The 12,124-nt window shown below is 49.6% G+C and overlaps 1 protein-coding gene across 2 annotated transcripts in view; it reads left to right on the forward strand.

Moving 5' to 3' along the window:
- Positions 1-12,124, forward strand: part of LOC121004805 (ABC-type organic anion transporter ABCA8-like) — a 525,268-nt gene that overhangs the window by 325,423 nt on the left and 187,721 nt on the right. Inside the window, exon 1 of one of the 2 annotated variants that reach the window (XM_040437167.1) lies at positions 2,574-2,801. The exons of the other annotated variant lie outside the window; for it this stretch is intronic. The gene's annotated coding sequence lies outside the window, so the exon portion shown is untranslated. Of the gene's footprint in view, positions 1-2,573; positions 2,802-12,124 lie in introns of those variants that run through there. 2 annotated transcript variants of the gene reach the window in all.

Here is a 12,124-nt window from a genome sequence, read left to right on the forward strand (position 1 = left end):
GCGGGCAGGATGTCCATGCCAAGGGGTCAGCGGAGAACACTCTGAGGGCTTTACTCAATCCTGTAAGGAGCTCAGCAGAGAATTGTGCCGCTTAGAGAGGGTTGTCCACATTGTAAGATGCACTGTAACAAACCCTCAGCTGTGAGAAGTATTGGGTCAAAGCTGAAGGTTGCCACTAACTCACAGCAAACAGAGATCTTAAAATACTGAGGAATTGGATCTATTAGAAAGTCGCAGAACGGTTCATCCTACCAGGATTCAGCATTAATTGCAGTAGATTTGACGCCGGCCCTTTAAGTAATTACCTTGGGCCTCCTATCACAGCTGGGACACGGACAAGATGGCGGCAGCATGGGGGGGGCGGGAGACGCATCCGCGCTGCCAGAACAGAGACAATTTCCTGGACTTTGCATTCATGGCTTGAACTCTCGTCTCTTGTGGATGTTCTTGTGCAACGCCAGATGTGAGAAAACTGCTGGAAAAGGGGGGAGACCACCTTCTCGTACTCTCTTAAAGGGCCAGTACACCCAGCTGTGCATTTCAGGACCAGGATGATTTGCATCCTGTCCCTGCCCTGATGGATTTGGTACAAAAAAGCTCTGCTGTGGGGGAGGGGAAGGGACAACCTCAATATTCAAAAAAAGCAATCAAGAAGGTTGTCACTTTTTAGCCCCTCCCCCTGGTTCTTGATACAGGTGTTCATTGGATCAAAAATCAGCACGACCCCGACCGTTGTCAGTAGTCGGCTCCGCCTTCACCAGTCGCTATTGAGAGACTTAGGTAAGGGAAGTACCTGACTGTTCAGGCCTAGCAATTCCTCACCACTTACAGGATGTCTGCTTGCTGTCAGTGCCAAACCTGTTGCTTTTCAGAGCTGATAATTTGTTACATTTGGATGCAGTCTGGACCATGCCCTGTGGACTCCAGGCTGATACATTGTGATCCTCAGAAGACCTCCTCCTCTTCTCTTATCACCTCTTCCCACAATCGCCTCCAGGATTTCTCCCGCGCATCCCCTACACTCTGGACCTCGCTGCCCCGACATATCACACTCTGGACCTCGCTGCCCCGACATATTAGACTCTGGACCTCGCTGCCCCGACATATCAGACTCTGGACCTCGCTGCCCCGACATATCAGACTCTGGACCTCGCTGCCCCGACATATTAGACTCTGGGCCTCGCTGCCCCGACATATACGACTCTGGACCTCGCTGCCCCGACATATCAGACTCTGGACCTCGCTGCCCCGACATATCAGACTCTGGACCTCGCTGCCCCGACATATCAGACTCTGGACCTCGCTGCCCCGACATATCAGACTCTGGACCTCGCTGCCCCGACATATCAGATTCTGGACCTCGCTGCCCCGACATATTAGACTCTGGACCTCGCTGCCCCGACATATCAGACTCTGGACCTCGCTGCCCCGACATATCAGACTCTGGACCTCGCTGCCCCGACATATCAGACTCTGGACCTCGCTGCCCCGACATATCAGACTCTCACCGACAGTGGAATCCTTCAAAAGAAACCTGAAACCCACCTCTTCAGACAAGCCGACAACCAGTGACCCTGCTGCCTCTATACCGCCATGACCCGCTTCACCCGCACCTACTGTGTCCTTCTCCCATACCTTGTACAGTAGATTGTAAGCCTCGCGGGCAGGGCCCTCTTCTGTACCAGTCTGTACCTCGTCTTATGATTAGTGCAGTTGTCTGTATCATGTCTGTGCACCGCTTATCATATGTACAGCGCTATGGAATGAACGGTGCTACAATAATAAATAATAACAAACTTATCAGGGCACAGGAGAGATTTGTTCTAATTGGATACCACTGTAACAGACCATCAGCTGTGAGAAGTATTAGATCAGGAAGGGTTTTAAACTTCTGAATACAAACAAGAATGTCTCCATTCAGGGACTGCAAGCAATGGTCTTAATAAGGGGGAGGAATTGAAATACAAAAGACTATTAGAAACTATTAGCAAATAGTTTTATCTCTGTTTTTACAGCAGAATGGACTGGCCCTTTAAGTGATCACTGATTGGAATGTGGGGAGGACACAATGTAGGGATTGTATATCAGGGCGAGGGGACAGTCGCGCCGCATACAGCACGCCCCACCCATCTGAAGAGGCAAAACAAGCAAAAGTAGTCCAACTACAACATCCTCCAGTCCAACCTCAGCGTTCTGATCTACAGCACCTCCAACCTCAGCATCCTGATCTACAGCACCTCCAACCTCAGCGTCCTGATCTACAGCACCTCCAACCTCACCTTCCTGATCTACAGCACCTCCAACCTCAGCGTCCTAATCTACAGCACCTCCAACCACAGCATCCTGATCTACAGCACCTCCAATCACAGCATCCTGATCTACAGCACCTCCAACCACAGCATCCTGATCTACAGCACCTCCAACCACAGCATCCTGATCTACAGCACCTCCAAACTTAGCATCCTGATCTACAGCACCTCCAACCACAGCATCCTGATCTACAGCACCTCCAACTACAACATCCTGATCTACAGCACCTCCAACCACAGCATCCTGATCTACAGCACCTCCAACTACAACATCCTGATCTACAGCGCCTCCAAACTTAGCATCCTGATCTACAGCACCTCCAACCTCAGCGTCCTGATCTACAGCACCTCCAACCTCAGTGTCCTGATCTACAGCACCTCCAACCTCAGCGTCCTGATCTACAGCACCTCCAACCACAGCATCCTGATCTACAGCACCTCCAAGCCCAGCATCCTTCGTCCCAGGTTCCTCCTCTACAGCAGCCCTGCACGGTAAGAAATCTCACATCTATAATCATCAGGGTCACTGAGCTCACCCAGGGCTGCCTAAATATAAGGAGGGAGAACAGGCTGAACCTCATCCCCACCCCTGCACCAACAGTACTTGCCTGCAGCTCTGGATGTGACTGGTGTGACAGATGATATAACAGCAGAATACTGACTGCAGCTCTGGATGTGACTGGTGTGACAGATGATATAACAGCAGAATACTGACTGCAGCTCTGGATGTGACTGGTGTGACAGATGATATAACAGCAGAATACTGACTGCAGCTCTGGATGTGACTGGTGTGACAGATGATATAACAGCAGAATACTGACTGCAGCTCTGGATGTGACTGGTGTGACAGATAACATAACAGCATAATACTGACTGCAGCTCTGGATGTGACTGGTGTGACAGATGATATAACAGCAGAATACTGACTGCAGCTCTGGATGTGACTGGTGTGACAGATGATATAACAGCAGAATACTGACTGCAGCTCTGGATGTGACTGGTGTGACAGATGATATAACAGCAGAATACTGACTGCAGCTCTGGATGTGACTGGTGTGACAGATGATATAACAGCAGAATACTGAGCAGCTCTGGATGTGACTGGTGTGACAGATGATATAACAGCAGAATACTGACAGCAGCTCTGGATGTGACTGGTGTGACAGATGATATAACAGCAGAATACTGACTGCAGCTCTGGATGTGACTGGTGTGACAGATGATATAACAGCAGAATACTGACTGCAGCTCTGGATGTGACTGGTGTGACAGATAACAAAACAGCAGAATACTGACAGCAGCTCTGGATGTGACTGGTGTGACAGATAACAAAACAGCAGAATACTGACAGCAGCTCTGGATGTGACTGGTGTGACAGATGATATAACAGCAGAATACTGACAGCAGCTCTGGATGTGACTGGTGTGACAGATGATATAACAGCAGAATACTGAGCAGCTCTGGATGTGACTGGTGTGACAGATAACAAAACAGCAGAATACTGACAGCAGCTCTGGATGTGACTGGTGTGACAGATGATATAACAGCAGAATACTGACTGCATCTCTGGATGTGACTGGTGTGACAGATGATATAACAGCAGAATACTGACTGCAGCTCTGGATGTGACTGGTGTGACAGATAACATAACAGCAGAATACTGACTGCAGCTCTGGATGTGACTGGTGTGACAGATGATATAACATCAGATGTGACTGGTGTTATATTTTCCGGTCGGGTGTTGGGCATTCTGTGTAATTACACGGTTATTGATTACGGATGCTCTGGTGTTCTCAGGGTCACTCATCGGTGATCGCCAACCGTTATACCGGAGGTCTGTGATGGAAGGAAAGGGGGGAAAGTGCCCCTTTTTGTCATGTCCATGTGACGTAACATAAGACGGGTGTGGATCCCAGGGCATCTCAGAATGAGGGCGCTACGGTGCGTGGTAAACCCTCCAACCGATGTCACACACCTGAGCGCCATGTCTGGCTTCACTGAGTGCTATAGCCCTTTTTATTTTGGGAATTAGTAGTCATCCCGGCTCAGACCCCCATCTTCTGATACGGCTCTACAGGTGGAGTTCCTCTTTAACACTGAAGAATAAGCAACAGCGTCGGCACTTGTTTTGAAGAGGAGTAAATGTCGCAGAGTTTTGGGTTGACTGGTACCACAGAGGAGGTGATGATGGGATACAGGATCCTTCACATCTGGATCCAGTCCTAGCACAGAGGAGGTGATGATGGGATACAGGATCCTTCACATCTGGATCCAGTCCTAGCACAGAGGAGGTGGTGATGGGACACAGGATCCTTCACATCTGGATCCAGTTCTTGCACAGAGGAGGTGGTGATGGGATACAGGATCCTTCACATCTGGATCCATTCCTAGCACAGAGGAGGTGATGAAGGGATACAGGATCCTTCACATCTGGATCCAGTCCTAGCACAGAGGAGGTGATGATGGGATACAGGATCCTTCACATCTGGATCCAGTCCTAGCACAGAGGAGGTGGTGATGGGATACTGGATCCTTCACATCTAGATCCAGTCCTAGCACAGAGGAGGTGATGATGGGATACAGGATCCTTCACATCTGGATCCAGTCCTAGCACAGAGGAGGTGATGATGGGATACAGGATCCTTCACATCTGGATCCATTCCTAGCACAGAGGAGGTGATGATGGGATACAGAATCCTTCACATCTGGATCAAGTCCTATCACAGAGGAGGTGGTGATGGGATACAGGACCCTTCACATCTGGATCCAGTCCTAGCACAGAGGAGGTAATGATGGGATACAGGATCCTTCACATCTGGATACAGTCCTAGCGCAGAGGAGGTGGTGATTGGATACAGGATCCTTCAGATCTGGATCCAGTTCTTGCACAGAGGATGTGGTGATGGGATACAGGATCCTTCACATCTGGATCCAGTCCTAGCACAGAGGAGGTGGTGATGGGATACAGGACCCTTCACATCTGGATCCAGTTCTTGCACAGAGGAGGTGGTGATGGGATACAGGATCCTTCACATCTGGATCCAGTCCTAGCACAGAGGAGGTGGTGATGGGATACAGGACCCTTCACATCTGGATCCATTCCTAGCACAGAGGAGGTGATGATGGGATACAGGATCCTTCACATCTGGATCCAGTCCTAGCACAGAGGAGGTGATGATGGGATACAGGATCCTTCACATCTGGATCCAGTCCTAGCACAGAGGAGGTGGTGATGGGATACTGGATCCTTCACATCTAGATCCAGTCCTAGCACAGAGCAGGTGATGATGGGATACAGGATCCTTCACATCTGGATCCAGTCCTAGCACAGAGGAGGTGGTGATGGGATACAGGATCCTTCACATCTGGATCCAGTCCTAGCACAGAGGAGGTGGTGATGGGATACAGGATCCTTCACATCTGGATCCAGTCCTAGCATAGAGGAGGTGGTGATGGGATACAGGATCCTTCATATCTAGATCCAGTCCTAGCACAGAGGAGGTGGTGATGGGATACAGGATCCTTCAGATCTAGATCCATTCCTAGCACAGAGGAGGTGGTGATGGGTCACAGGATCCTTCAAGTCCTAGCACAGAGGAGGTGGTGATGGGATACAGGATCCGTCATATCTGAATCCAGTCATAGCACAGAGGAGGTGGTGATGGGATACAGGATCCTTCAGATCTAGATCCAGTCCTAGCAGAGAGGAGGTGGTGATGGGATACAGGATCCTTCACATCTGCATCCAGTCCTAGCACAGAGGAGGTGGTGATGGGATACAGGATCCTTCACATCTGGATCCAGTCCTAGCAGAGAGGAGGTGGTGATGGGATACAGGATCCTTCACATCTGCATCCAGTCCTAGCACAGAGGAGGTGGTGATGGGATACAGGATCCGTCACATCTGGATCCAGTCCTAGCACAGAGGAGGTGGTAATGGGATACAGGTTCCTTCACATCTGGATCCAGTCCTAGCACAGAGGAGGTGGTGATGGGATACAGGTTCCTTCACATCTGGATCCAGTCCTAGCACAGAGGAGGTGGTGATGGGATACAGGATCCTTCACATCTAGATCCAGTCCTAGCACAGAGGAGGTGGTGATGGGATACAGGATCCTTCAAGTCCTAGCACAGAGGAGGTGGTGATGGGATACAGGATCCTTCACATCTGGATCCAGTCCTAGCACAGAGGAGGTGGTGATGGGATACAGGATCCTTCACATCTGAATCCAGTCCTAGCACAGAGGAGGTGATGATGGGGTACAGGATCCTTTAAGTCCTAGCACAGAGGAGGTGGTGATGGGATACAGGATCCGTCACATCTGAATCCAGTCCTAGCATAGAGGAGGTGATGATGGGATACAGGATCCTTCATATCTAGATCCAGTCCTAGCACAGAGGAGGTGGTGATGGGATACAGGATCCTTCAGATCTAGATCCATTCCTAGCACAGAGGAGGTGGTGATGGGTTACAGGATCCTTCAAGTCCTAGCACAGAGGAGGTGGTGATGGGATACAGGATCCGTCATATCTGAATCCAGTCATAGCACAGAGGAGGTGGTGATGGGATACAGGATCCTTCACATCTGCATCCAGTCCTAGCACAGAGGAGGTGGTGATGGGATACAGGATCCTTCACATCTGGATACAGTCCTAGCGCAGAGGAGGTGGTGATGGGATACAGGATCCTTCAGATCTGGATCCAGTCCTAGCACAGAGGAGGTGATGATGGGATACAGGATCTTTCAGATCTGGATCCATTCCTAGCACAGAGGAGGTGGTGATGGGATACAGGATCCTTCACATCTAGATCCAGTCCTAGCACAGAGGAGGTGATGATGGGATACAGGATCCTTCACATCTGGATCCAGTCCTAGCACAGAGGAGGTGGTGATGGGATACAGGATCCTTCACATCTAGATCCAGTCCTAGCACAGAGGAGGTGATGATGGGATACAGGATCCTTCACATCTGGATCCAGTCCTAGCAGAGAGGAGGTGGTGATGGGATACAGGACCCTTCACATCTGGATCCATTTCTTGCACAGAGGATGTGGTGATGGGATACAGGATCCTTCACATCTGGATCCAGTCCTAGCACAGAGGAGGTGGTGATGGGATACAGGACCCTTCACATCTGGATCCAGTTCTTGCACAGAGGAGGTGGTGATGGGATACAGGTTCCTTCACATCTGGATCCATTCCTAGCACAGAGGAGGTGATGATGGGATACAGGATCCTTCACATCTGGATCCAGTCCTAGCACAGAGGAGGTGGTGATGGGATACAGGATCCTTCAGATCTAGATCCACTCCTAGCACAGAGGAGATGGTGATGGGATACAGGATCCTTCACATCTGGATCCATTCCTAGCACAGAGGAGGTGATGATGGGATACAGGATCCTTCACATCTGGATCCAGTCCTAGCACAGAGGAGGTGGTGATGGGATACTGGATCCTTCACATCTAGATCCAGTCCTAGCACAGAGGAGGTGGTGATGGGATACAGGATCCGTCATATCTGAATCCAGTCATAGCACAGAGGAGGTGGTGATGGGATACAGGATCCTTCATATCTAGATCCAGTCCTAGCACAGAGGAGGTGGTGATGGGATACAGGATCCTTCACATCTGGATCCAGTCCTAGCACAGAGGAGGTGGTGATGGGATACAGGATCCTTCACATCTGGATCCAGTCCTAGCACAGAGGAGGTGGTGATGGGATACAGGATCCTTCACATCTGCATCCAGTCCTAGCACAGAGGAGGTGGTGATGGGATACAGGATCCTTCACATCTGGATACAGTCCTAGCGCAGAGGAGGTGATGATGGGATACAGGATCCTTCAGATCTGGATCCAGTCCTAGCACAGAGGAGGTGGTGATGGGATACAGGATCCTTCACATCTAGATCCAGTCCTAGCACAGAGGAGGTGATGATGGGATACAGGATCCTTCACATCTGGATCCAGTCCTAGCACAGAGGAGGTGGTGATGGGATACAGGATCCTTCACATCTAGATCCAGTCCTAGCACAGAGGAGGTGATGATGGGATACAGGATCCTTCACATCTGGATCCAGTCCTAGCAGAGAGGAGGTGGTGATGGGATACAGGACCCTTCACATCTGGATCCAGTTCTTGCACAGAGGATGTGGTGATGGGATACAGGATCCTTCACATCTGGATCCAGTCCTAGCACAGAGGAGGTGGTGATGGGATACAGGACCCTTCACATCTGGACCCAGTTCTTGCACAGAGGAGGTGGTGATGGGATACAGGATCCTTCACATCTGGATCCATTCCTAGCACAGAGGAGGTGATGATGGGATACAGGATCCTTCACATCTGGATCCAGTCCTAGCACAGAGGAGGTGGTGATGGGATACAGGATCCTTCAGATCTAGATCCACTCCTAGCACAGAGGAGATGGTGATGGGATACAGGATCCTTCACATCTGGATCCATTCCTAGCACAGAGGAGGTGATGATGGGATACAGGATCCTTCACATCTGGATCCAGTCCTAGCACAGAGGAGGTGGTGATGGGATACTGGATCCTTCACATCTAGATCCAGTCCTAGCACAGAGGAGGTGGTGATGGGATACAGGATCCTTCACATCTGGATCCAGTCCTAGCACAGAGGAGGTGGTGATGGGATACAGGATCCTTCAGATCTGAATCCAGTCCTAGCACAGAGGAGGTGGTGATGGGATACAGGATCCTTCAGATCTGAATCCATTCCTATCACAGAGGAGGTGATGATGGGATACAGGATCCTTCACATCTGGATACAGTCCTAGCATAGAGGAGGTGGTGATGGGATACAGGATCCTTCATATCTAGATCCAGTCCTAGCACAGAGGAGGTGGTGATGGGATACAGGATCCTTCAGATCTAGATCCATTCCTAGCACAGAGGAGGTGGTGATGGGTTACAGGATCCTTCAAGTCCTAGCACAGAGGAGGTGGTGATGGGATATAGGATCCGTCATATCTGAATCCAGTCCTAGCACAGAGGAGGTGGTGATGGGATACAGGATCCTTCATATCTAGATCCAGTCCTAGCACAGAGGAGGTGGTGATGGGATACAGGTTCCTTCATATCTAGATCCAGTCCTAGCACAGAGGAGGTGGTGATGGGATACAGGATCCTTCACATCTAGATCCAGTCCTAGCACAGAGGAGGTGGTGATGGGATACAGGATCCTTCACATCTGGATCCAGTCCTAGCACAGAGGAGGTGGTGATGGGATACAGGATCCTTCACATCTGCATCCAGTCCTAGCACAGAGGAGGTGGTGATGGGATACAGGATCCTTCACATCTGGATCCAGTCCTAGCACAGAGGAGGTGGTGATGGCATACAGGATCCTTCACATCTGGATCCAGTCCTAGCACAGAGGAGGTGGTGATGGGATACAGGTTCCTTCACATCTGGATCCAGTCCTAGCACAGAGGAGGTGGTGATGGGATACAGGATCCTTCACATCTGGATCCAGTCCTAGCACAGAGGAGGTGGTGATGGGATACAGGATCCTTCACATCTGGATCCAGTCCTAGCACAGAGGAGGTGATGATGGGATACAGGATCCTTCACATCTGGATCCAGTCCTAGCACAGACCAGTTGTGTGTTCAGGGGTCCTCTCATGTCCTCTGCTGCCAGGCTCGCTGTTATTCTACAGATGGTTCGTTAGGTCACATCTGTGTCTCCTAATGGATTCCCTCTCTGCAGAAATCTACGAGTCAGTTCTCCAGTTTCATGTTGGAAACCTCTGCTGTTCCTGCGAGCCTCTTCTGTCCTTCTGTAGCAGGACTCCGAGAAATGTTAGTTGTAATCCATTGGAGTAGTTATATAGTCCAGTTTGGAGTTCACAGAAGAGAGCCTTGGTACCAGCTCTAGATTCAATAGGCCATCTCCTAGCTTTGTCACTTTGCGTCTATAGACATCACCGCCTGTGCTAGCATTGACAACTGGTTGTTGACATTCCCGTTGCTATAAGTCTGTGCCCCTACATACTTTCAGTCTCCAGCCATCACTGTGTAAGGAAACACTCTGTTGACAGGAGGAGCCCCTTAACTTCCTATAGCTGACAATAGGCAACATCTCCTCTAATTGTAGATATTCTCTGTCCTATTCTTCTCCATCTAGTCCAGACTGCCATGGCAACTTTTCCTGACTGCAAGATTTACTGCTACAAGAAAATATTTTGCCCCTCGCTACTGCAGTTATTACCAACCTTAACAACACAATTTAATTAAGACCCCAGACCACACCCAAAATAAGTACAAACCCAGGAACAAAGACATATTCAATACCCTAAACTATGACACTCCCCAGACACCTACAAACATATACAGACAACAGAACAGACCCTCAGTCTAAACTATTACTGTCCCCAAATCAGACCTCCTTTTCCTTACTAAACAAATTCAGATCCCTGCTCTCCCCTCCCCCTAAAAAAATACATACCCCAGACCAGACGCTAAACGCTTACACAGCAGGTAACACTCTACTTCTCTGTAGCGCCTTCTTGCTGCTCCACCTCCTGGCTTGAGGACCTGCACCCATATGGTCATGTGACTCTACCTGTACAGGTCCTTCTGCATGTTCTGCACACATCTTTACCAGGGATAAATGCACCACACAGTTTTGTTGCGGATCTGCCGCTGGTTGTGGGACATCCTTCTGTTCCTGAAGTTGAGCTCTTCTGCTTCCAGGCCTTTCTCATGGGCTGCAAAGCTATAAAAAGCTTTAACGTCCATACTGCAGAACCCACATGGACCACCTCAGTTCTTTTCAGGAGGTCCATAGTATCCCTCATATAAGAAGGAAATCATCTCTTCTATGACAGGTCTTTTCCATCTGGGGTCAGTTTATTAATGTCCTCCACTACTACTAGTTGTGTGATACGTCATCGTCCCGCACTGGAGACACTGAGCGGTCCCCCAGAGATGAATGGAGCGGTGATGTTAAAGCTCAACCTGCCATCCGATTTATACAGATGCACAGAGGGAAGGAGATCCAAGTGCTTGGGCCCCGCAGCGCTGATCTATTCTCACCCTGTGAATAACTTGTTCTGGCCGCTGTAGACCACCAGGGATGTTGCCATTAACCCTTTCACCTCTCTGAACTGAGTGTCTTTTGAGATTATTTTAAACACAAGATGATTTCCTGTTACAAAGCAAAAAAAAAAGGGAAGAGAAAGGGGAAGGAGAAGGGAAAGTGTGGACACTCGGTGTGCCCAGTGAAACGAGGCATCCTTGGCCCAGCACCAAGGATCTTCTGCTCCAGATACCAGCGTGTAACCCCCTGACAGGACTCCAGGTTTTGTTTAATACGTACCTGCAAAATGTCATTAAATGTCCCCAGGTTATGAAAACCTGTCTCAGTTTTATTTCTTTAAGGTCCCTTTACACGGCCCAGCAATGGGGGTAATTATTGGGAAGAAGCATTCCTAGCAATGTCCGTCCACAATGTATAAAGTGAGACCGGCGCTGTACGATTGATTACCACATAGCGGTGGGTAGATATGACTAGTCAGGTGACAACATCGTTCCCATTTCATGGTGTCTGGATAGAAGAATAACAAATTTCCAAATTCATGCTGAAAGAGACTGTGTATGTGGACAGGTGTGTACACCATGTTAGAGGTCACCGTGGTGAGAGTGCCCCGTCCTCTATGAGCAAAGTGGACAGAAAACTTAAAGTGGCCCTGAAAAAAAAACTAAAAGTGGCCGCATGTTGTAGGTGGGTCCAAACTGACAGAAGGTGGGGCAACATAAGTAGGTGGGGCCAACACTAGTGGGTGGGGC

Source organism: Bufo bufo, chromosome 6 (assembly GCF_905171765.1).
Source record: "Bufo bufo chromosome 6, aBufBuf1.1, whole genome shotgun sequence".
In the NCBI taxonomy this organism is placed as follows: domain Eukaryota; kingdom Metazoa; phylum Chordata; class Amphibia; order Anura; family Bufonidae; genus Bufo; species Bufo bufo.